This window comes from Neopsephotus bourkii, unplaced genomic scaffold, assembly GCF_033783945.1.
Source record: "Neopsephotus bourkii isolate Nb327-2 ecotype Australia unplaced genomic scaffold, CSIRO-AGI_Nbou_v1 NB_1181, whole genome shotgun sequence".
In the NCBI taxonomy this organism is placed as follows: Eukaryota; Metazoa; Chordata; class Aves; order Psittaciformes; family Psittacidae; genus Neopsephotus; species Neopsephotus bourkii.
The window spans coordinates 1363275-1390227 of NW_026901666.1; positions in this window are offsets into that span (position 1 = coordinate 1363275).

The following is a 26953-nucleotide window of genomic DNA, read 5'->3' on the forward strand; positions in this document are numbered from 1 at the left end:
GACAAAAAGCCACACTGACAATGTGGACTGCTATAAGGTGCTTTGGTTGCACCCCATGAGAATCCCCTAGTTCACCGATACTGCTAAGCAGAACATGCCTTTCTAGCTGACTTTCCATTACCTGTTTGTATCAATACTCACTATAGTTGTTTGCTATCTGTATGCCTTCAACTTTGTCAGTTTTCTTTCTTCTTCTTCTTCTTTGTATGGCAACTGAACCTGTATAGAGGTCGTTAAGCAGCAAATGTGTTAAATAGCCCTTAGCATACTTTCAGCATAATCTTCTAATTGTTTTTTTTTCTCAGTAGGTATGTACAGAGCAGTTTCCTTAAAAGAAAACAGGAGAAACACAGAAACTTCCCTGTTTCTTTAATGACTTTTATTGATAGTTTTGTTTTGCTTCTACTTCAGGCCTGAATCCCACAGACTTCCATATATATGTCGGCATTTTAAATCAGTAATTTATGTCATAGGTTGAACCACATAATAAGGCATTTATAGTTTATCATGCTCAGAGAGCTTTCTGGGTGTGTACCTCGGAGGCAAAAGAAGGCAAATTTTTATTAACACATGTTTATACATAATTGACCATTTGGGAAGTAGGAAGGAGAAATGGCTGTGATTTACATAGCTTAAGAAATGTCTTAGAGCACCTCACCCAGTCTGGAGCTCCCACTGTGACAGATGAGCAAATGCCCATGGGAGATGACAGCATGGTATTTATGGTATTTCCTTCTGAGACAATTAAGTAACATATGCCAAGACCATAGGGATTATCTCTGAGCTACACAGTATGTAACTCTATCTGAAGAGAAATATAATATTTTATAAATTTGACAAACCATAAGAAAGAAAAAAAAGATTCACCCATTTTAATAATGCAGTAACTTTTCTCTAACTTAATCAGATATTTCTTGATTCTCCCCCCCCAGTTTTTTGCAATAAAACAGTGGCAATCTAACATCTCACACACTACTTCAGAGCTGATGTGTGGGGCCAGGAAAATCTCATATTCACACACAAAATACACAATGCTATCCCATGATGAAATTATTTGACAGCCCACTTGGTCTAGAACAGCCCTGATTTTACACCTACAGTGAAAAACAGACCATTTAAAATCTGTACACTTTTCTACATTGAAGACTTTTGATGTGATTCCCAAAGTAAGAGCTAGTATTCTGTTGCTTAGAAAAGATCAAGGGCATGGATGTTAACTGATTTTCACCTTATTCAGCCATTTATTTTTTTGCAGAGTGGATGTAAAACTAATGATTTGTTATTGTTTTGTGCACACTTTATGTTAGTAATCTGCACAAGTTTAACCATGCCAAGTGCAAGGTCCTACACCTGCATCAGAGCAATCCCAGGCACAGCTACAGGTTGGGCAGAGAAGATATTCAGAGCAGCCCTTCAGAGAAGGACTTGGGGGTGTTGGCTGATGAGAAAATGAACATGAGCTGGCTTCAATGTGCACTCACAGCCCAGAAAGCCAACCATACCCTGGGCTGCATCAAAAGGAGCGTGACCAGCAGGTCGAAGGAGGTGATCTTGCCCCTCTACTGTGATCTTGTGAGACCTCACTTGGAGTATTGTGTGCAGTTCTGGTGTCCTCAACATCAAAAGGACATTTAACTGTTGGAGCAAGTCCAGAGGAGGGCCACAAGAATGATCAGGGGACTGGAGCACCTCCTGTATGAAGATAGGCTGAGAAAGTTGGAACTGTTCAGCCTGGAGAAGAGAAGGCTGCATGGAGAGCTCATAGCAACCTTCCAGTATTTGAAGGGGGGCTATAGGGTGGTAGGGAGGGACTCTTAATTAGGGACTATAGTGATAGGACAAGGGGTAATGGGTTCAAACTTAAACAGGGAAAGTTTAGATTGGATATAAGGAAGAAGTTCTTTACTGTAAGGGTAGTGAGGCACTGGAATGGGTTATGCAGGGAAGTTGTGAATGCTCCATCCCTGGCGGTGTTCAAGGCCAGGTTGGACAGAGCATTGGGTGACATGGCTTAGTGGGAGGTGTCCCTGCCCATGGCAGGAGGGTTGGAACTTGATGATCTTAAGGTTCTTTCCAACCCTAACTGTTCTATGATTCTATAATTCTATGGTTTATGAATGCACATATATTGTCAGGTGTTCAACATCCTGCATCTGTTCGACCAGTAAGATTCAGGTTATAATACCATAGTTCCTATACGTATTAGCAACAGTTTAACCTTCCAAGACTTCATTTTTGTGGCTCTTGTTTTAATTTTCTTGTAACTTTTTAAAATGATAGATTTTTCTTGTCCTCCAGTAAAGAGAATTAATTCAGAGTAATGCTTAATGCATCATTCTGCAGAAATTTGCCTTACAAAGCAGTAGAACACAACATTTTCTTATATTCAAAATGGTATCAGATATTAGCTGAATGACTATGAGTGAAATCAGATGTATGTCATAGCATTTACAATATCACATGGGCCACTTTAGAAATTCTCACAAGTAAATCTGAAATTTCTCATGCTTAAATAAGAAAAGAGAATGTATCGAGAAACAAGAGACTTCCAATATACCAAAAGATCAGGTGTCATATAATCTCTTCACAAATACCAAAAATGTTGATGACTATTTATTACTTCATACATTACTTCTTTCAGTTTGTTTTTTTTTATGAGTTTAAATTACAAAGGCATATTTTTATATACATCATCATTTATACCATTCAATGTGCTGTGTGCTGTTCTTCTGCAGTCCCTAGTTTACCAGGATACTGGCTCATGGTTCCAAAATAATAATATTACTTTTAAAAAATATATAATGAAGTCTTTTGTTATGCATACTGTGTTCAAAGAGTTGGGAACATTTAAACTGTTTCTGCTGAAAGAAAACATAACTCTCCAACAGAGTGGTTTTTATAATTTCACACCAATTTTTTGTTCCAGTTCATAAACCTGTGCCAAATTCTGAACTTTTTTTTTTTTTACTTTATATTTAGTCTAACAGACTTCCATTAATGTGGAAGTATGTTTCATGATTTTTACTTTAGAAGTTACCTAATATTGCCTATAACACTTTGCACACTATGATCATGCTGTTATAGTTTAGATCAGAACAATATTTCCAAAAGACATGAAACATGCTTTGTCCATAACCACACTACCCTCACCACTCCATTGACAAAAATAATGTATATGTGAAAGTAGTGTACTTCCCTTTTGAAGAATTGCTCCTCTTCATGTGAAGACAGTCTTATGAAGTAGGACAGGCATCGGTTCTTATGGACACTCTTTCCAGATATAAGCCTATGGAATAAAATACAGACAGTATATACTTAATATACAGAATATCTCATTTTATTGAAAAAAAGCAGTAGGCTTTTCTGTCCTTCTCCTCCCCCAGGAGCTCTTCTTTTAACACTTTGTGAACTGGAATGCATTACGCGATGCAAACTGATGAATACTGAAATCAATAAAACAGTATCTAAAAGTGTAATTACACCAACAAGGGAAAAACACACATGAGCTCAGTTGGCTGCTGCAGGTACCCAAAAGAAGGAGGTTCAGATACCAGAATATCTTGCTGTGCCTATTGTATTCCTTGTGGAAGTGCAGTATCTGGGATTAGTCCCATTGTAATAAGAGCTGTACCACAATATTATATATGAAAGGTCAGAGCACCACAGCCTTCCAGAGACTGGACAGCCTAAATCTCCACTCAAGCCACAGATGTGTTCATCAAGAACAATAATGATGTAAAAATATAGCACAGGATTTTATGCTTAAATCTGTTTGGGTGGCTTTTAGTTTTTCCAAGAACAGGAAATATAATGAGTATTACTGTAGAAAAAAACCAACACACTTTGCTATTAAAGGGGGGAGGTTTAGGATGAGTGCAATTACATCAATATTATTGCAATTACTGATTACATCATGCTTTAAAAAAGGAGTACAGAAAAGGTTGATATTAACATGCAAGACACAGCAGAGTGATATCAATACTCATTTTACTGTTCAATTTTTTTTTTAAAAAAAGCTAATAGCTGTCAAAAATACCCATTATAGGCTAGTCTATAATTTGTAGGAGTCAAGTAATACATTTTTTCTGAAGGTATAATGGATGCTCCATGGAGCAATTATTTTAGAAAGACAACTTCATCTCAGCTGTCTCATGCCAGCAGAACTATTTAAGAGCCAGAAATGCATAATTCAACATGGAAGAGCTGTCAGATTTGAGAATACCTTTAAATTATAAAAACTTAGCACCACTAGTCAGTTATAATTATAATGGAAGTGTAGTTTTCTGTCATTTTATCATAGCAAACATCTCTTAAGAAGCAATTTCATGTGTTAAAATATTTTGGCAAAGTGACTTTTGATTCTAAAGGGATACAGATTATCTAGTTTTATACCTGAATATTTTTCTTACAAATTGAATGTAACAGCTTACATGGTACAAGATGGTAAGAGCAAGAGTATTATTAAAATCCCATTGGAAATTGTTACTATGAAACAATGAGCAGCATAACTCACCAGGACAGGTCAAGTTATGCACAAAAATATTATTTTATTACAGAATATGACACGACAGTTTTTCATCAGGCAGTCAATTATTTTATACAGCATACAGCCAACATAGAGAAGATGATGGTTCTTTTAACTTTGGCTTCCTTTAGTAATTAGAAGACAAACTTATGCATAGTTGAAGTAGTCACTGTGATGGCTTTATGATCAACACAGCTAACTGAAAAAAAAAAAACAAATTACAAATTCAGTTGGAAAATTAAGGTGATATTTAAATGCTTTTTTATTTTCTTTTTTGTCCACTACATTGCAATGCCAGTTCATTTCTCTTTCAATAGGACCAGGAAAATAGTCTATGGCTTCACTCAAAAAAAAGCCAATTGGCTTATTTCAAGGTTATATTGGAGGCCCACTATGTGTTTTATGTAGGTTCCCTTCGGGAGATTAACCCAACCCATACATGAGGGTCATGAACTATATTCCAGGTACAGGGCTTAAGTCCACTTCTTTTCTCACTTTAGTTGCTGAGAACCACAGCAGCTCCCAGTAATCTCCTCTACAGAGCAGAGTAATTTAGGATACTTTTTTAATGTTCACAAATACTTTATTATTCAACTAGTTCTACTATTAATATAATGGAATTGCCTTTTTGAAGTTGTTAACAAAGACCTTTGTGTGGCCATTTTTCAATGTAATTAGCTTTTTGATGTTGTTGCTGGTGACCATTTCACTTTCCAGATTTCTGTTAGCATTTTTGCTCAGCCCACACATGCAGTGAGCAAAAGAGCATTTTGCCTTCATGGGTGATTAGTTGTGGTCAGTGGGTTTTATTATATATTTGTTAAATAAATACCCTGATGCTAAGTTTATTCATGTACATGTTTATTTTAAACAACTTAATCATCTAAGGCATTAATGGTAATTTTTTTGGCAGTTTTGGGATGAAATTGGGTTGAATTTTATCTTTAAATATAAAAATTTTGTCAATGAGGTTTCAATGCATTAAGTTCTTATAATTATTGTGGCAGTACAGCTTTGTAATTGTAACAGAGGAAGGCAGCAATGATGGCCTTCCTTTTTGTTATTTACTGCTTTTTTTCTTGATAAGACAGCATTGCATCTGGAAGATAGAAAGTTATCTAATCATTCTTCCCCTAAAAATACCAGCATATTAAAAAAATGCAAAGAAATAGAAGATCTGATTCAGAAAATATCAATTTCTTGTTTCTATGGATGCAACATGATGTAGTATTGCATAGCATAATACAAATTAAGGAATGAAATTGGTTTCATTTCATCTGATTTTCTGGCAGACTTTAATGTGTTAAGTATTTACTAAAGAGGCAATTGGAATGCATACAGCGTACAGAATTACAATTTATTAAAACATCTTCAGTAGTGGCACACATAATCTTCCGTGGTCTCACCTGTAAATTTCTGGGTTAAATCAGGTTCTATCCCAATAGCACATTAAGTCTCAAGATAGTAGTGTATTCAACCAGTAGATTTCCAGCATACGGTAAGATTTACCATTATACTGCATCTTTTTAATGTAATACACAGATGTAATTGCTTAAATTGAGTTTTAAAATTAATGCTATAAATACAAATTTGGGGTTTGCAGGACATCACACCATAGACTTTTAATGAGTCAACAAAACTGTAAGTTTGCTACTCTATGTTACTCCACATGCAGGCAATTTACTGATAATGAATAATAAATATATTTTAATAGCTCCTCCGTTTGCTGTGCCACATATTTGATTTAAGTGTAACATGGGACTCACCCCATCCTCTGCAGACATGACCACTAAAGGCTATCAAAAGGGGTTTCTGATGGTGAGGCATTGTTTAAGAAATACTACACAGATTTCCTTATAAACAATGTTTTCATTTAATTTCTAAGTCCACACAAAAAGAGCAATATCATAAAGCTACAATAACTATTAAATTTTTCCATTACATAATAAAAATTAGCAGAGCTTGGACTCCATGATTGCATGCACTAACAACATGGGAAGCATTAATATTGCATGATTTGAGACAAAGGAGAGAAAAACTTCCTAGTTTTTAACAGCAGCAGAACACATTCAGCCACCTAAAAGAGGTGGAGACTGAATTGGTTTCCAATGACATTTTTCAGAATCCAGACATCTAGTTCCTATTGCAATGGGATTTGAACAGCCCTACAAAAACACTACACTGTGTTTGGGACCCAGGCTGATATCTGCACCACAGCATATAGGATTCTGGTGGTGCATGTGGAGCTCTCCTATAGTCTTCCTGCACTGCAGTCCTCTGAGCAACAAGACTGTAGACAGTATGAAAAATGAGATATTTTAACATGTTTTATCACCACAGATATTCTGCCAAATATTAATATTTGATAGATTTTTTTCTTCATTTTGCTTGAAAGTGAATGTATAGATGAAGCAATTCAAGGACATACTACCTCCTGACTTGCTTCGACACAAAGTGTATTTACAGTATGGCCTAAAAGTTTTTAGTCCAGTTTCGCAGTCCAACACTCTCAAGTTCAATTAATGGAGGCATTCTAGCACTTATATCAAGTTATGCTGCATATTAACGGGGATAAAAGGATTACCAGGTTATAAATCAGTTGAGAGATTCAGGGATATAAATCTCAGGGACACTGAACTTCAGCATTAATGGAAATGCAGAATTCCATTGGCTAATTACTATTTAGATTGCTACCAGATAATCACTGAATTTCACAGGATATCTTAATAAAACTCCTTAGCACTGTGGGGAAGTCGGAAAGTAGAAAAAAGCCTTTTGAGGTGGCTTAGAAGAGATTGCTTCCATGCTTGTCATGAGGTTATGCAGTAAACCTTGCTGACAAGGCTGACTTCTTACACAAGAAATAAGCTACATCACTGTGTGGTAGGAGTCATTGGATTTTTTTATGTGGGTAACGCAAAAGGATGCCATTGCAGATGAATTAGTCTCACAGAAAAGTAGGTACAAATATAAGTGTAGAAAACCATGCATGCAAAGAAATGCAGCAGTTGCATGACAAAGTCAGCATGGCTAAGTTAAACAATGTTTTGAAACCCTTAAGGAATTTCAGCTTTGTGAAATATAGGGGGTTTTATTACACAGGAAAGATTATTTTTCTTCTTTTTGACAACACAGCGCAAGATGCAGAGAAGGCTCTAATATGCAAAAAAAATATAATGGAATAGTTCAGGTAGCCTACTTGGCTTTTGTTGAAAAGGAAAGAAGATGGCTATAGATGTGTCAGTTCAAAGGCAGAAATCTTAGACTTAGTGCTGAGGAACATAGAAAGAGGAAATAACAGCTGGGAAGATAACTTCAATTCAGCATTACTGGGGAGGGGGGAAGAAATTTGTGGGAACACCAATACTGAGTTTTCCTCAAGGGCACAATATCTTCTGACTGTGTTTGACAGAATACATTTCTGCTGAATGCTTTAAGAAATAAAAGCCAAGTAGACACTATGGGGAAGAGAATGTTTAGCTGGATATGTATAAATGCAAAGGACAGTTTATACCCAAAGGGTCCTCTGTGAGTTTATAAACACAATATGTAATTCTTAGAACAAATACAATACAAACATGTTAAAACCAGCTTAACTTATGCACTGATTAGTTGTGGGCTATTGTAGAGCATGATATGTTTTAAGCTTATCTAGTACCTAATACCTAATACCTAATGACCTAATATTTAACTACGCATTTTCCTATCTTCTAAATACACCAAAGAAGGTAGAAAACTATTTTCAAGGCTTTCCTTTGTAAGAAATATGTCATATTAAAAATCTCTTGACTGTTGTATTATGTACAAAACATATCCAAACATATCCAATGAGAGGCTATATAGATTCCCATAAATACTTGCTGAACATGAGGATATTCTATTAGAATAATGAGAATGCACTGAGAAGGCATGACCCTAAGCAACTTGAGTGGGGAGGGTGGCATGGAAGATATTAAATCATGATTTCTTTTGTCACTGCCAATTATATATTCAGGTTCCATGTCAATGTTTAATATATCATCATAGAAATGTATTACAGTTCCAATGTGTACTACATAATCACACTAACATCACTCTGATGTCATATTAGACATTGGCAAAGAGCCACATTATGAGTAAAAGTTGGGACTTACCAAGAAATGTCTACAATATTTTTTTTAAAACATATGATTAATTTTAAGCCAAAAGAAACAACACATTTGAAGGAGTGGAGGTCATTTCCAACTGTTACTTCATAGTGTACTTTGGCTCAAAGCCAAAGAGACAGAAGGGAAAACCCTTCAATTGAATTTATTTATTTATTTATTTATGAATGAAGCTGAAGATTTAGAAGCACTTTGGCATTTTCTGATGAAGTTAGGGGCTTCCTGAAGTTACCCCTATTTCCCTTTTGCTAGGCAGCCAATTGTATACACCACAGAGCAATGCTTTTTAAGTTAATCAGCCAATCATTATCTAATCATTATGTAACATATCTGCAGCATCATGTACAGATTACAGAATTCATTGTTTGGTGCATTTTTATGAAACACTGAATGTTATAGTTGTTCTTTGGAAGGTTCTTGGAAAGCCAGGATTCTGGAAATGAAGATGACAGGACAGAGTCACACACAGATTTGTTTTGCCACAGTATGAATGTACAGTGTCAACGTGGTCAAATCTGGATTTCTGGAATCTGTTCCTAAATTAGTTGATAGCATGTTCTGCGAGTTTAGCTAACTCAGTCAATTATGGTATGCTCTCTTACTTTTCCTATCCATAAAATATATGCATTCCCAAGTTCACAGAGATGATGCGTGACTTCATTCATCACTTCATAAAACAATTAGATGTACTTAGATGGAAAGTATTACAGCAAAAGTATTATTATTTTGTAACATGTTCTCTATGGTAATAATAAATTGAAGACACCAGAAACATATTGATTTTTTTTTTTAATCAGAAGGGATAGAGTAATATTAAGTCAGACTTTTTTCTTTTAGAGGAAAACCTTTTATCACTTTTTTTCCATTCACATTAAAATAGAGTAAATTGGATGTGTGCTATAAGTAATAAATATCTGAAACTTATTAAGGCAAATTTGCCACAGGAACCAAATTTTAAATCAAAAATTTCAATCAGACATGGTCAGCACGTGGTGGATGTGCAACTGGGCTGTAATTACTGTGTCTCATTGAGGTTTAGTCATAGGGGCTCATATTTTTGTGGCTGATGATAAATAGGAACGAAGAAGCTTTCAGAGTTGTTAAGTCAACTTTGCTGAATTTTTTTCTCCAAATACAAAGAAATGACCAAAAATTAATATTCACAGTAGACCTGGCAAGGAAACTGCTTGTAAATCTCAAGGTTCCTCTCATGCCTCAAATTCAGCTATGGAGCTCATGAAAAAGCAGTAAACCTCACCATCCAAAGTTAAAAGCATGAGCAATATTTTCTTACATTTCATACCGTAACTGAATCACAGTTCATCTCTCACCTGCTTTTTAGAGAACAGACCAGGAAGCGTTTTGTTTCTGATAAAAGGATATGCTCCCTTCAATGTGAAAACAGTAAAAAAATCCCAAACAACCTATTTTTAAACTATTTTGCAGTAATGTTTTTATAATATACCATGTCCAATATCTCATTTAGTAACAGGAGAAAAATTGTTATTACCTATTTCAGAATTTGAGATCCTCAAAATATATTACCTAAATCTCTTATTTTCATTCACCCTACACAGTAATTTTAGTAAGTATAGTAATCTAAGTGACTATGAATGCAAGCTTTCCTCAGGTACGTAGTTCTATGAGGAAAAGCTCACTATAAAAATACAACTTTAGTCTTTAGTTATTTCCTGTATCAGTGCTATTCCTCATATGACCCTTTATTATGTGCCAGATTCAAAACCACTGAAGTCAGGAAAAAGAAAACAATTGTGTGTTGTATTGTAGATAAAGACCCAAATGACTTTTGATTTTATTATCATTATTATTCCAAAGGTTTTGCAAAGGATAACAACTGTTGGTCACAAATAATGTTAAAATGAAAGTATCTGTAATTATAAAAGTGTCAAATATTTAAGTACCTATTTTAGGCCTTTTTTGATCTCTTTTCTTGAAGTATCCATATGTATGTTTTCTGCAGAAACACACAGAAAAACAGCATGCAAAGAACACATCAGCATCTGGGTCTCTATAGTTTGGAGGAGACTGAGGGGTGACCTTATTAGTGTATATAAATATATAAAGGGGGAGTGTCACGAGGATGGAGCCAGGCTCTTCTCAGTGGCAAACAACGATAGGACAAGGGGAAATGGGTACAAACTGGAACACAAGAGGTTCTACTTAAACTTGAGAAGAAACTTCTTCTCAGTGAGGGTGACGGAACACTGGAACAGGCTGCCCAGGGAGGTTGTGGAGTCTCCTTCTCTGGAGGCATTCAAAACCCGCCTGGATACGTTCCTGTGTAACCTTATCTAGGTGTTCCTGCTCCGGCAGGGGGATTGGACTAGATGATCTTTTGAGGTCCCTTCCAATCTCTAACATACTGTGATACTGTGATCCTGTGATCTATAGTAGCAAACAAGGAACACCAGTAGAAGCTCTACTATACACTGTATCTACTGGGAATGTGACAAGGATAAAGGTGACTTATATTAGTACTCTACTATCAGTTTAAGAATTCCTCTCTGGAACAATGAGGTGGGGAGCTACCATGACCAGCTCAGACCACTGGAAGAAACTATCAATGCTGGCAGGTTTTGGTTAACTGGGAAGGTGAAATAAAGCAGCCCTCAATTCACTGTTGAAGGCAGAAGTGGCACAGGCATGTGCACACTCTTCAAACAGACACTCGATGCAGAGGGTGTTCTCCCAGAGACACACACTGCATAAAATACCTCCTTTTTTTCCTAGCATATACTAATTTCTGGTCTTTCAGGTGGCTAGCTAAGTTCAAAGTAACCTGCTCTATGTATCTTAGTGCATCCTACAGTCAAGTTTAGGTTCAAAACACTATAACGATGGTTCAAAGATATTTTCTACCTGAAAATGCTCTTCCACTCATCAATTTACTTAGCTGGGGCCACTTTGCAACATTACTAATGTAAGTGCACAGTGACGGGGAGTTATTGGTGCTAATGCAGGAAGATTTTGCCTTGCGTTACCACAGAATTTCATAATAATGTGGTTTAGAATGTGGTCCAAACCTGATTTCTTGTAGAAAGGAGAATAAGAAATTAAAGCACGTGCTCATAGGAAGCTACAGTGTAAGCAGAGAAACATTTGATTGAATTAAGACGTGGAAGATAGAGTTGTTCAGATTTTACTTCTATAATTATTTAATAGGAGAGACAAATACATATTTTCTGAAAACATGAAGATGAGAAACATCCTGTGACTAGCTTAGTATACATTTCCAAAGTACATTTTTACTCTTCTGAAAGACTGGTTTTCTTGTTTCTATATTTTTTGAAGTGATAATTAAAAATGAAAGTTAAAAAAATTACAGATATTCTTGTATTTTTTTAATAAATAGACATGGTAAAGTTTGAGAAAATTAAAAAAATAAAAGCCAACCAACCCTCAAAACTAGAGTAACACTGGTAAGAATAAAAGTAATTATTCATACTATAATAAACATATGCTTTCTCAATAAAGCACAAAGAACTACCACCTTGTTTTGAAAAATTTAAAATTGAATCCCAGCTGATGATGAAGTGTCAGGATGATGATATAAATCTTCCTCTGAACTCTGTGCATCCTCACCAGGACTCATCACTCAATCATATTTCTTGGCATAAGAAAGAACCTTTAATTTTCAGACTGAATGTGAAAATTTCAACACAGGAATCAAGGAAAAAAACAGATCAGAAGAAAAGAAAAGGTGACCCCAAACTGGACTCAAAAAACGAGCCCTCCTCACATTTGATGTGGAAGTTACTATGATACATTGAACATGAAATCATCAAGGCATAGTATTTCAGAGACCTGCAATTTCAAGCTAAAGCTGATTCTTAAACGTGTACCTGTGAAATGAATACTTCATTCCCTTTAATCCTTCTCATGCATGTTTAATTGTGACATAACCCCATCCTTGATAGTAAATTTTCAGTAAATTTACTTGATTTCTGCCCTCTGCCTGCTGTGCAGCATGACAAATGCACTGAAATTCAGTGCAGCCAAATACAATTCCATCTATTGAAATAAATGCTTTCCATTAATCTTCTTTTACTGCTGTATCTTCTTCTGTAACAGGAAGAGCTGTCTATTTGTTTGTGTACATCTGTGGATATACATGTATAAAGTATAAGAAATTTTTAGAATGAATGCTTTTTTGTTACAAGTTTTATATCCATGCATATAGCTACATAAAATACATGCATATTTACATATCCATATACACTTTATATGTATGTATTTCTACCTCTATGGTCATGTATTTGTACATACATACATATACGCACACACACATATATATACACACCAATCTGAGCTCCTTACCCCACCATGAACGACTGTGCTTCTTTCAGGGAAAGTTTCAAAGTGCTTGCACATTTATTTCTGTATTAAAGCAGCAGTTTGAGTTCCTGACCACTATTATCTAACAAATAATTATTTATGGCTGTAATTAAGATGGCTCTGAAAGACTGCTGGGATATCTTAGTGGTCTGGAGAGCACTCCCCCTCCCCTGAAACAAAATCCTTTATCACATTTGTGAATTAATTATAAAAGTTAAAAATTAAATCTTTGTGTCCCCCATAATAATCCTCACAGATCAGTTTTTGTCCATATTAATGGAGAATACATCCTTAGTAAGATTTAATTTCAAACTTTTATAATTATGGTTAAAATTAAATCTTACTGTGGCTGTATTACACATTAACATGAATGAAAGCCAGTCTAGGAGGATTATCAATGGTACTCCAGCACGATTTATTTTTAACTTTTGCAATTAATTAAAATCTTTGGATAAAGATCTTGTTTTGGGGTGGGGGAGTCCCTATTAAGATGAAGCCCACAAAGCATTTCCATTCTTGTGCAAGGTATTGGAGCTGGGAAGGAAAAGGCTGGGAGCTCAGAGAGATCATTCAATAAATCACTCCTCCATTGTGGAGCATTACTCAGTTCTGAGCTCCCTCTGCTCTGGAGAAAATTGTCATAACACCCTAAAACAGAAGTTTGTTTCTAAAAACTCTCAGCAGTATTCCACAGGAGCATCCATCTCCTAATATCATCAGAGAAGCATGGTGGTTCTGTATTAACAGTTCCTAGACTTTAATACCCTTTGGGAGTCTTTGGGTTATCTAGCCTGACCTGCCAGATAAGTCAGGTAACAGACTTTCCCATGTGAATCCCTGTTGCAGAGGGATTTATTTTTATTACCCACCCCACTCCCTCCCTGCCATGTGAGTGGAAACTGTTGAGCATGGTCACTTGTCAAAACACCTGACACAATGATGACCCCAGATAACAATGAAGTTATTGTTTCCTTTGGGACAAAACTGTGAACTTCTGCTCAAAAGAATAAACTTCATTGCACGCTTTGCAAGGGAGGGTTCATGAGCTGCCTTAGGGTAAAGCATGTTAATAGCTGAATAACACACAGGTTAAATCCCAGAAAGCAACACATAAATTTGACAAATTACTTGTAATTTCAGCCAGTATCATCCCATATAAATTCTGCTTTTTTACTTTCTTCGAAAAATACTTCTAAGGGTAAAATGACTTGACACTGGCTTTTTTCTTTTTTTCCCCCCAATCACAAACTATTTCAGTTACCAATGCAGAGTGCGGCACAATGTATCCCCTTCAATCAGCTTGCTTCACCAGCAGCCATAAAAAGACAGGTGAGGCTCTCACGGAGCTTTGTCTTCAGAAATGCTGAGACTCCAGATGGCTTAGGCTCGTCTCTCTCCCTGTGCACTGAAAGTTTCACAACACCGTGCTCTTGCCTCAGATGAACGACAGCAACCATAAGAGCTGCCTACCACGGACCAATTTTAGAATCAAAAGGTTGGAAAAGACCCTTAAGACCACCCAGCCCAATTATAGACCCAACACTGCCAAATCCACCACTAAGCCATCTCCCTAAGTGTTACGCCTTCATCAGCTGAGGATAAGTATGTTTAAATATAAAAATCCCAACTTTTTTTCTCAGAGAAGTTCCTTCAGTCAATGATGTTTTTCTTCCATCAGCAAGCATCCTACATTACTGAAAAGTTACATGAAGCTGTAACTTATTCAAGTTCCATCTGACAAGCCGACATAGAGTTTGCAATAAGGGCTCCGTGGCACTTTGCTTTCATAAAATGTTTTTTGTTTACGATTAGTTATGCTCCATACCTGGAAGTGTTCAAGACCAGGTTGTATGGGGCTTTGAGCAACCTGGTCTAGTGGCATGGAGGGGTGGAACTAGATGGTCTTTAAGGTCCCTTCAAGTCCAAATCATTCTGTGATTCTGTGCTATAGGCATTGTTTCCACAATTACATGCATGCTTTTGCAAATGAATAAAGCCTTCTTGAAGGTAACTTTTTTCAATTACCAGCCTTCAGACATGGTAGTTGTAAGATGACCTTTATGTACCCAGGCAGCTTAAACTACACCAGCCTCCGCTCCACACCCAGGTTATTACTTATATGCAAGCATGCACCCCACACAAAGACGGACGAAGGGTTTTATGAAGATGTGCCTTAGAGAAAAAATAAGGAGAAGAGAAGCCAAGAAAAGAATAGGCATGCTGAGAGAAACAGTTATAGCCAGACCCTGAATTAAATCTATGGAAGGGATCACACTTGGCTGGAAACAAAAATGCTGTATCCTATATGATTTCTTCAGCAATCAGGAAATGGGAATTCACCCATTCTTTGTAAATATGTAAGTATTTATACTGCATCAAAAGTATCTGATACCACTATCATGTTTTTCTTCTAAGACATATCACAGGGCTCCAAAACTTTGGCTAACCTCATTCTTTCTTAGTGATTTTCTTTAAGTTACATGAGAAGGATATCTCATGTTGAAAATATTTGAGGGCTGTGATTGTGTTTTCAAGACAGTATAACCTGAAAAATATATATTGTTTTTAATTAAAAGCCTATATGACAGGGTCTGTTTTTAACATGGGGAAAGGGCCAGGAGGATCAGAAAAACACCATAAGCTTACATATCCACCTTGGAAAACCCAAAAACATTGCAATGAAAACCTTAATGGCTTTGGTATGGTGAGAGGTTCTATGTTCTCAAGGAACAAATTTTACTTCCTTTATGTGATGTAGTTAATTATCTGTAGGCATTCTCTCAGAAATCAGCTAAAGCTCCTTTAGAAGAAAAGGTGGAAACATCTAATTTTCAGTAATTGTTAAGTAATTGTTATTGACTGTTCAAGTGAAAGGAAGCTTATTCATAATATCAATATATAGATAAATATAAGAATATACATATTCATATAAAAGTTGTTTGTTTGTTTTTTTTAATTTTTCCAAATGAAAGAGTATCCACACTTAGTCCTCAAATAACAACTCTGTTCAGTTCTGACACAACAAGGAATAAGCAGCTCTACAAAGAGAGAATAAAAAAATAAAAAAAGACAGGAAAATTTAGACTATTGAATAAGATGGATTAAACAAGATTTTCTTAAACAATCTTCTCCTGATTTGCTGATACCCCTCCGAATTATCCAGAGATCAGTGTTGAGGCCCTTTGCCTGTTCCCTTTATTTGTTAGCCCAGGAATAATGGTCTCCCTATGTTGTGTCAGTAGTCTTCACTATCCATATATTACATTGGAAGCAGTTACCTGCATTTAAGCAAAGTAAGTATAACTTCAAATGCAAAAAAACCCCAGGAAACTATTCAGCTCATAGCTGCATATGGCTCTGTATACTTTTGAATAGCTGAAAGCTAGAATTATTTACTTCGGGGAGTCCTGTAAGTCATGCCATCATGAGTGCTGATGAATTTTCTGGGAAAATAATGTTTCTACCACATATTTTATTAAGCCCTTTAGGTCCTTTTACAAGAAAGGAAATACCAATTAACATATAATTTAGCAGAACAAAATATTATCCTGTTTCAACCAGTACCCACTTCCTTGAAGTTTATTCAAGCATTAATAACCATTTAATGCAATTTAACTACAGGGAGGTATCCGTTACATTAATATCATGTATCCATCAGGAAATTAGAGTTTTGTCTCTATGAATTTTGTATTACAAGAAAGTCTTTATAATTTTATTCTGCACTTTATGGTGGCTAATTTAAGTTTTAAAATGGTTCAGATAGCTTCCCAGTCTCTCTCTTCTACAGTATAATATGACTAACAAATTGTTACTGATGTTAGAAGATCATGATCACATCATTTATTAAACAGGGCTGGAGAGATAAGTTTGAAAGAAGAGTGCATTTCCCATATAACCCCTGTGTTTTCAAAGAGCTTAGATCCAGCTATGGGAACAACCTCCATGGATCAAGATGCTCCCTACCCAGGGCTGCACACAAGTTGACATAAATTCAGAAAAATATACTTGGCACAGTAAAGAACTGAATCCCTCAACTTAAACTCCCTGACCACTCTGCAGTAATTCTTAAACAAGGACATTCGGCTGCAAGTGTAATGAGAAAAAGATTTCCTCCATCCTACCTGCTCTGGGTATCTTAGATCAGTAATGCCCAAGAGAAAAGTCTATTTGAGGTTCAACAATAACCCAAAGCAAACCAGCAAATCCTCACAAGATCCTCAAATGCGGGACAAGCACGTGTAGGTACAGTTCCTCTGATATTTCCTCAGGGAAACAGAATAATTTTGGTTATTTCAGCATCAATTTGTTCATCTTCTTGACTTGAAAGGTGTCAAAACATTGGAATGTACACCTACAGCTGCTGAAAACAACCAGAAATAAATTGAGAGAATGAGAATTATCTCCTGATTTAAGAAATAATAAATATTACTCTAGAACTTTGAAATGTTATTTAGTGTTTAATTCCACATCAGAGATTTTCTCTGAAACTTTGACTTAATTTCTTAACCTTCATATTCGAGTTATAGAGGAATGAAAACACAGGTTTGCTTCTTTCAGATTTGAGTTTTAAACCTTTTTGTTGCCAAGTCATTTTCTTAATATTTGTACACTGCAAATTTTTACGTATCTTTATATGCATATATATATTTGTGCATAGCAAAATGGACAATAAATCTTCATTCTAGCTGCTGACATTATCAATTATAGAATATCTTCTCTTTCACTTTTACAAACTGCTCCACTCTGCAGCATAACTTTGAACACACTTTTTTTTTGCTCAACCTAAGAGTGCTTTTGCAAGGAAACTTTTTGACAAGAGATGGGTTAGGTACATCACAGGGTATTTGCCAGCACTGTCTACATCTATCTTCCCCTACTGCTACACTCCTGCATAGGATCCTGCAAATCACCTGATTGCAGTTGTCTTCTTTGGTAATTACATTTATCACCTCTTTATGTCACCAGAAAATAACTATGCATTTTACAAACATCGAAGAGCAAGTTACACAGAAAGAAGAAGAATTATATTATGCCATAACCATACCCGAGAAGCTCCTGATACATTGGTTTGAGAGTAAGCACATCTGGAGTAGCTACACAACACTACAGGTTCAAGTATTAGTCAAGTAGCTGAGATCTGTGGAAATTTTCCCATAAATAAGGTATTATTGAGAGCCTTGGGGGGCAGAATGCTGAGCAAAACCACCCAGATAATGCAGAGATCAAGATTCTCCCTGTCAATAACAAAGTGGTGCCATCACTACAGTCTCCAGATAAGTGCAAGTTCACAGGGCACAGATTATAACCTAGGATGTTAAAGGCAAGAAGTCTTCTCTATAAAGCCTTTAAATAAATATATGGTGCTATACAATATCCTGCCTTTTACATTTCTCCCAAGAAGGTAAGTATAAATGAGCTTGCAAAACTCTCAATAGTCACCAGACACACAACAGCATAGTGCTGCTCTTGTAATTTCACTGCTGCACTTAGAAATAACATATACTGGAAAAATACTCTACTGCACAAATACAGTTTCTCCTCATCCCTTTTCCCAGCATATCTTTTTCTGTGTTGAAGATTACAGATTTTGAAAAGATGAATTTTCCTGGGGTGCATTACTCAGCCACCTGCATGCTTACATGAGATGGGAGAGAGTGGTAAGAGAGTCTATATTAAATTTATTTTACTGATAGGATCACTATAGAATACCCCCCCCCCCATAACATTGTTGATATGAATCTCCTTCTTTGCATAATTTTGGCATCCATTAACAGTTAAAGCAGCCTGAAACTGCAAGTTCTTTCAATTCTTTAGTTCTTTTTATTTGTCTACCGGTCTTTGGTCTTGTTAAAATTTGCCTACTGAAGGGAAGGAAAAATAGGACCAACATATTTTAGGATTCCAGAACTATTATTTGGCCAGATTAAATGGGAAAATTCTTTTTTTTTGGGAAATTCAGCAGACAGAGCAGCTTTACAATGCAACCGAGTTTAATAACCCCCTTTAGATACTAGAAATGTATTGGGTTTAATTAGCTGGCACACCTGAAATTTCTTTCTGCTATACTAGTGATAGACCGGCAGGACTCCTCAAATATTTGTGTGAAAAAAAGTCCAATGGTACCATTCAATACAGGAAAGCAGCACAGGGCACGCATAGAAAGCTTGAAGCTGACATTCCCTTTAAATTTATCTGTACAGTAAAGTGCTATCATAATTAAAATAATATACCATTGTGATATGCAGAGGGGGAAAACTTGCCAAACACAAAAAGAAAATAAGAACTACCAGTCTTTCATGTTTTGCAATGATTTTTGCTAATATAAGTTAATATTACTCCTTTATTTAAACAAACACTAGAATTGTCATTATACCAGAAGTTCCCACCCAAATCCCAGTTAATAATCTCATTAAAATTAGCAGAGGCTATCTCTACATCATTTTAACCACCCCTAAATCAGAAAAGATATTTATCAAACCTCAGCCTGTAGCACAAAACAGAGACCAGAAATACCATTGATGGGAGAGGAAGTAGTAAGTGACTGTGGGATAACCGACTCTACATTAAATCCTCATTTTGATTTTAACCAATTTCATAGCCTTGTGAAGTAGACATATATAGGACTTGTGATCTTATTTGTAGAAAGATTTTTCACATCTATTCACAAGGGGAGGAATAAAAGCACACGGAATTCCTCATAGAAGTCCTTACAATGTTTCAATACATCAGTAATCCCACATCATACTAATACACTAAATCAGTATAAGAAAATCATTTAAACATAATCATTAATTAATGCTTCAAACTGCAGGTCACATTTGTTGTATCTGTTTGCATTTAATGCAATGCTATGCTATGCTATAAGAAAAATATAACTCAGTCTGTCTTTTGGGGAAAGCCAGGTATTTTCAGTGTGTTATGCAGTACAGCAAAATATATAGCCAAAGATACACTTCTACAGGAATTTACAGAAAGTCTTGCCTGGAGAAAAATCAATAGTAAAAATATTACTGTGCAGAATTACATCATTTGGGATATACAATATATTAAAGTAGAGTACCATTAGTTCATTTAAGCATGCTTAAAAATAAAATTAAGTTGTGCTTTTATATTCCAAGTATTCTATTAAGCAAAGTGCAGTTCAGAGAGACATTTGTAGTTTATGACAAACAGATATAGTTTGAACATAGCTTAATATGTCACAGACTTTGCAGATTTCAATTCTAATAAAATCCACTCATGAACTTCTAATAAAAGGTCCATATGTAAGAAAAAACAGTCAGTTTACGCAGTTTATGTCATTGAAATGGTAAACCAATAAAATGCAAGAAAAACCCCATACATTAGAGAAGAGAGTTGAAAAATAGAATTGTTAAATTCTTTTTTGAAACAGTACAAAAAAGGGAATATTATCCATGCAACTGTTTAAAATGTTTAATATAACAACAACATAATATGTTAGTTTTCCTTATCAGATCTGTTGAATAACAACTGACATGAAGACAGGATTATGAAATTTCAGTCTAAAGCAATTTTTATCACTAGCACAACTTATAAGTAATAAGTCATTTTTGTCAACTGCGTTCTTCAATAATCTTACAGACTAATGAGACCTGGGTTGAGAAATGCACTGAGTTTCCCATGCCCCGGGTCACAGGAGACTAAAACCATCTTGAGATTAAGCACATCTGCTGCACAAGCAGGGCAGATGCATCACTTATTCAACCCAAAGAGCACCAGATACACAGATAGCCACGTACTTCACCTCTCAGCTAAGGGTAAAGTATCAGCCTGTTGGGGACTAAGCAAGGAGTAAAGCACAGGCCATTCCTCCTCTCTCTCCATCAGAGACTGTTGGACATAATGGAGCTACATTTTTAATGGAAAATCCACCTGTACAACTGAAAATATTTTCTTTCTCTTGGCACTAATTCATTTTTTGCAATATCTTTTCTCATTCCAGAGAATAACCAGAGATAACTTCCAAACCCATCTTTGGAAAGGACCCACCTTTTTATCTGAAGACAAACCCTAGCACAAACATATATTTAAGAGTGCATAACACACTTCCAACACCAAGTGGCAACTATGGTGAGGAATGAAACACACATACTTTTTCTTTTATTTGTTTTCACCCAAGAACATTTGCTTTGTCTGAGCAAACAAGGCTTCCTTCACAATTATTCATTCCCCATTGACTTATTCCTTGGATGGTTTAAAAGCAGCTTTGCGTGACTTAGCTGGATATCAGCCATCCTGCAGCAATCATTTTAGGAATGTGATGCAATTTTTAACAATTTCATATATGTAAAATATAGACTAAATTTCTCCATAGAAACACCCGTATCATCTTCAGTGACACTAATAGGTTTTACAGCATACAATTGAGTAGAGAAGTGAAAATTCACATGTATTACAGCAGATGAGAAGCCAGAGAAGTTAAAATGTAGCTTTCCTTAAATGTTGGTTTTTCAGTTTATCCCCTACATTAGTTATATTATTAAAACCATGGAGTACAGAAAATTTCCTTAATATACACAGGAAAGCACAATTTCTCTGACCCATTTCAAAAATTATCTGTTCTATTCCTGCAGGGTTTTCTGTGTCTAATGAACAAAAGTATGTAATAGGGAAATATACATTTTTGTTGCAATTTCATTACTCTGATTTCAAGTTCTTTCGGACTTGTTTACAGATCTCAATGGAGGCACAAGAAGAGGGCTAACTAAATAAATTCTGGAAAGAAATGTGAGAAAATAAAGAAATCATAAAAAAAGTCACAAGAGAGACCTATTGTGGATCAGTCAGAAGGTTGAGATTGCTTATGTTCTTTAATGTTCTTCTCCCCTGCAACATTTCAAGATAGGAATAAGCCTAGAATGATCTGACCTCTGTATAAGCCAGGCCCACAAAAATGTATATAGGGATTATTTTTATTATTAAAAAAAGTAAAATCCAAACCAAAACCTAAACACAACTCTCAATTTATGTAAGTTACATCAGTGAGCCTGGGAGTCTGAATTTCTTTCTTCTAACATCATTATTGGCAGTGTAATTTTTGTACTTATGAATCAGCAAAGTAATGATAAGAAATCAAAGATTCAATATGCTATTTTTTCACAGTACACTGTGGGATAATGGAGTATGTTCACATACTCAATTCTGTTGTAGCTAATACAAAAAAAAATTACAAGTTGTGAGGTCCCAAACTTTTCTATAATTGCTTTCTTTCAATATTCACTTTTTAGGCCACAACTTTAAAATTCTCTCTAAACCAATTGAGAAGCAAGAAAATAAAAAGCAAGAAATCCAGGCATTTTACACTAAAAGCTATAAATGTGCAAGTTTATTTTTGAGTTGTTCTGCTAAAATGCAGAAGGGAAAAAAAGCTGAAATTTGAAAACCGTTGAAGGGAAATAGTCCCTTTGTTGAATACATTTAGGAAAAAAACACTGATATGGAACTTCTTAGGGTGCTCTCTAAATTCTTTAATAACACATGGCATGATTCATAGCTTCTGTGTTCTTACTAGAGCTTTTTGAGAACTTTCAAGATATTGCCCGAAGTTTTCTCAGGCATGTGAATAGGATTTCTTTTTGCTAGATAGTTCTGCTCCACATACTCCTCTTAAAAATAACTGTCTGTTAAGCATCCTCAGGTACTGAGCAGTTCATATAGTTGAGATTTTGGGTATTTAATCCTGGTTTTGATGCAGGGGGAGAACTAATCCCTTAGTCATTCACACTTCATATGTATTTGGTCAGGACTACGGGGCATGTTTACGTTTTCTTTGCAAAGAAAAAGAATCTTTCTTGGAAAAGTGAGGTTTGCTTTCTGGGTGTTTTATTCAAAACCTTTTCCATATTCTTTCTCATTTCCTCAAGTTTACTTAAAATAGTTTTTGCTCCTTTACATAAATTTTTACATAAGTGACACACAATCATAATCATCTGTTGTCCAGTAGCTGAAAGTACTTGATGATATTGTCTAAAGTTTTTTTAGTCATCTTGTCAAATTTAGCTGGTTTTTTACTTTGTCTACAGCACTACCTTGTATTTTCAATTTTATATGTTTGACTTCTGGACTCCATCTCAGCATTAGGTTAGATGCTCGCCTTTGTGGACAATGTTAGTGACACATAAAACATTATACCCAGAGAAGTTAAGGTGGCTCTTTCAGACTCGTGTCCATTTCACAGCTCTATGTTATCCACAGCCACACAGTCCAGGCAAAACAACAGTTTTGAAGCTGTGTTCTACGTTGGGTAATACCCAAATAAAAGTCTATGAAGAACTGGCAAAGGTTTTGTAGGAAAAAACCCAAACAAATCAGGCAGATAAACATGTGCTTACTGAGCAGATACAGTTTTAAAACTCCCTACCTATCTGGGGCTGCTCACTCCCATCAGCATCTCAAGTCCATAAGATTTTCCAGAACATTCACATAGAGTGGTGTAAGCAATGGTTGCCACACATTCTGCCTGTTATTTTCCTAAGAGGAGCCTGTGTGCATGCCCTATGTCCTACATGGTCCATAAGCCTCACAATTACAGGAAGAGTCTGATTTACTGTGCGTGCATTGACCATGCAGGCACTGCTTGGGCAACAGGTTGGATACTTCCGGGAAACACAAGCCTCACTGCACTTGTTTTCTGCAGATGACATTTCTTGGATTTCCAGATGTCCAGGGGACCATTTTGATCTACTGCTTTTCCCAGGCTGTCAAATATCCAGAAATCCTGAACAAATGTATTTAAGTCACTGAATTTCATGCAGACAAAATTTCTAAGTGAGGAGTTAAAAAAAAAAAAAGCAGTAAATAATAAATGTGTTTGCAAGACAGTGATTGTCAGCCCTGTTAAAGCCATGAAAATCTATCATAAACACAACACTCATCAATGAAATTAAAAGAAGAAAGCAGGAAAAAAAAAAAGGGAATGGGAAATAAAAAGCATCAAGTATCAATCTCTATACATTATTCTCTAAGAGTTGGATGGAAAATACTGGGGAAGTTCCTTAAATAATATTTTTTAAATAAGCCTTTACATTTCCTTTATGATTTTGCCATGAAGAGTAAGTGTGATGAAGCATGATGGCAATACACAAATTAGTGGGTACCCTCCATGCACAGAAAGGTAGTAATATTTCCTATAAATGTATCACGTGTCCTTGAGGACCAGCTTAATATAAATGTAATTAAGCATAGTTATACAAAGTACAACTTCAAGATGGCATATTAATCATAGAAAAAGCAGTAGCGGATGAGGAAAATGACTGCTCAGGATAGCGGAAAGGTAACAGAAGAGACCTTAATCTTGGCACAGATATAAATGTGTATAAACTTGCTGTCACTGAGTTTAGGTTGGAGACCAGAAAACAGTGGTTAAGCACAAGAGGAACATTATTCCTGCATACCATTCAGTGCTCCACACCATAGGCAAAGCAGTGGAAGAAAAATACTCAACTAGGTTAAAGACAGGCTGACAAATTTATGAGTAGGATTTTAGGATGTAGGGTTGCTTTTTGTTAGATTTTTTGGTTTGCTTTTGTTTCAGGAGTCAAAAATAGAGCCTAAACTCAGACTGCATCATTATCATACCTCAAAAATCTGTGTTAAAATACTAGGGGAAAAGCTATAATTTATTATACTATAACAACTAGGAGTTATTATACTTTCCTAGAAAAGCAGAAAGAAGCATCTAGGAAGGTTAGGAAATCTTATCAAGAATAAATAGCAATAGTTTTCTTCGTATAGTTAGGTTGGGGAAGAATTCTGAAAACAACATGAACACTGCTGTCTGGGCATCTTTGCATAATAAGGACCATATGGAAAACCCAGAAGAAACTGGATGAATTCACTTGCAAATTGTCATTTAGCATTAATTATGCCCAGAAAGCTTCCTCATATTGACGTTTGTATTACCAAATACTACAGCACGAATATATCTACGTAAAAGTTTATAATCAAATCCTTGCAAACAATTTAAATATTGCAATGCTGTAAACAAATTAAAAATATTATTTTAGTTAATTATTTGGGTTCACAGTAAAACATTTCACCATCATGCCATGTGTGGTTTTTCTGCTTAACTGCAGTCTACAAAAACACTGTAATAACACAGCTTTCTGATTAACCAAACAGCTAATAACTGAGAAGACATAGTGACTAGCTATCATCCTTATGTAAATAAAGAAAGTTTATTTTTTGCTTACTAATAGCCACACATAACAATGAAATGCTTTTAATAAGTTTTAAGAGGATAAGACCAAAACATCAGTTTGGTGAATGCCCTTTTCAATGACCGCACACTGTGTCTATGGCTGCAGAATGACACGTTTGCATTGTTATTTGGCTGTAAACAAAATGAAAAGATCTGTCACTGAAATTTAAACAGAGAGACTCGTTACATAAACTGAAACATTCTCAGCTCCAGTACAGTACAATCAACAGCCTGAAGAGACTGAACAGCTAAACAAAGTTCGGGGATGTTTTTGGATAGGGGAGAAGGATTAATAACCATTAAATAACTCTTGGCTCCTGTTACAAACTTTTAGGAATAAAATTTAAAATTTGTGTAAATCCAAAGATTGATGTTTAAGCTTATGAAATAGCCATTTTTCTGCAGTGCTGAAATACACACCCACGTGGAAACAAATAGTTTCACTAGGGATTTTAACAGAATATACTGCTTTTACCAAAAAAAAGCAAATTAAATAAGTCTGACCTATCTATTCTCCTAGATAGCTAACTGTGGTCAGTGATCAACAAAACTTCTATAAATGGTCATTTTTCCAAATTATCCTTGCTTCAGAACATACTTGATTACTTACACAAACACTGCGTGACTACAAACGCAATTTGTCTGTAGGGACCAACAGAGGATGCCAGAGACATTCCCTTAGCACATGGGGAGGATTTCTCTCTCTTTCCTGTATGTTTTTTGCCGGTAAACAACATGCTTTGTTGCCAGACCTTGCAGATCACTCTAGGCCTGAATAGAGCTGTCGCCTTGCCCTAAATGGAAACGTTAGGAGAATTGAAATGAGAAGTGAGCTTGGAGAGGTCTTCTTCTAGGAGAAGCTCCCCCTCTCCTGCTGTTGGCAGGACAGTTAGAGGTGAGCACTCACAGGGCTCAAGCCAATTTCAGCAGCTGACTTAAATCCCTATGCCTGACCTTGATGGAGAGCTGGTGCTGGATAATTGGGCTTTCCTCAACAGGAACTAGTGCAGAGTTCAATCAAATCTGAAGCTGGTTTCTAGAGGCACAGACAGACCACTCTGTGCACTGAAATCTATGTTGCTGTCATCAAATGCAAAATCCTTGCAATAAATCACTAGATAAAAGTATATGGATGAAAGATATAAGGATGTTGCTAGGTTAAATAAGAGAGTTTAAATAAACTTAGGTTGCTAAGTTAAAAAGGTGAAGGTACAGATAGAACTAAATCTGGCCACTGCCATAAAAGAGAATAAAAAGTACATTTTCAAATACATTAACAATAGAAGGATGGACAAGAAGAACCTCCATCCTCTAATGGATACTAGGGGAAACCTAGTGATTGAAGGTGAGGAAAAGGCTGGAGGTACTTAATGCTGGCTTTGCCTCAGTCTTTAATAGTGACACCACCCATCCTCAGGGTACTCAGTTCCCTGAATCGGATAGCAGAGATGGAAAGCTGATTGAAGTCCCCATAATTCATGAAGAATTGGTTAGCAACTTCCTGCTTCCTTTAGATGTATAAAAGTCTATGGGGTCAGATGGGTTACAACTAGAAGTGCTGAAGGAGCTGGCAGAGGAGATTGTTAAGCCACTCTCCATCATTTATCAGTAGTCCTGGTCTAGTGGGCAGGTCCTAGAGGATTAGAGGTTGGCCAACATGATGCCACTCTACAGAAAAAGCAGGAAGGGTGGGAAAATGGAGGTATC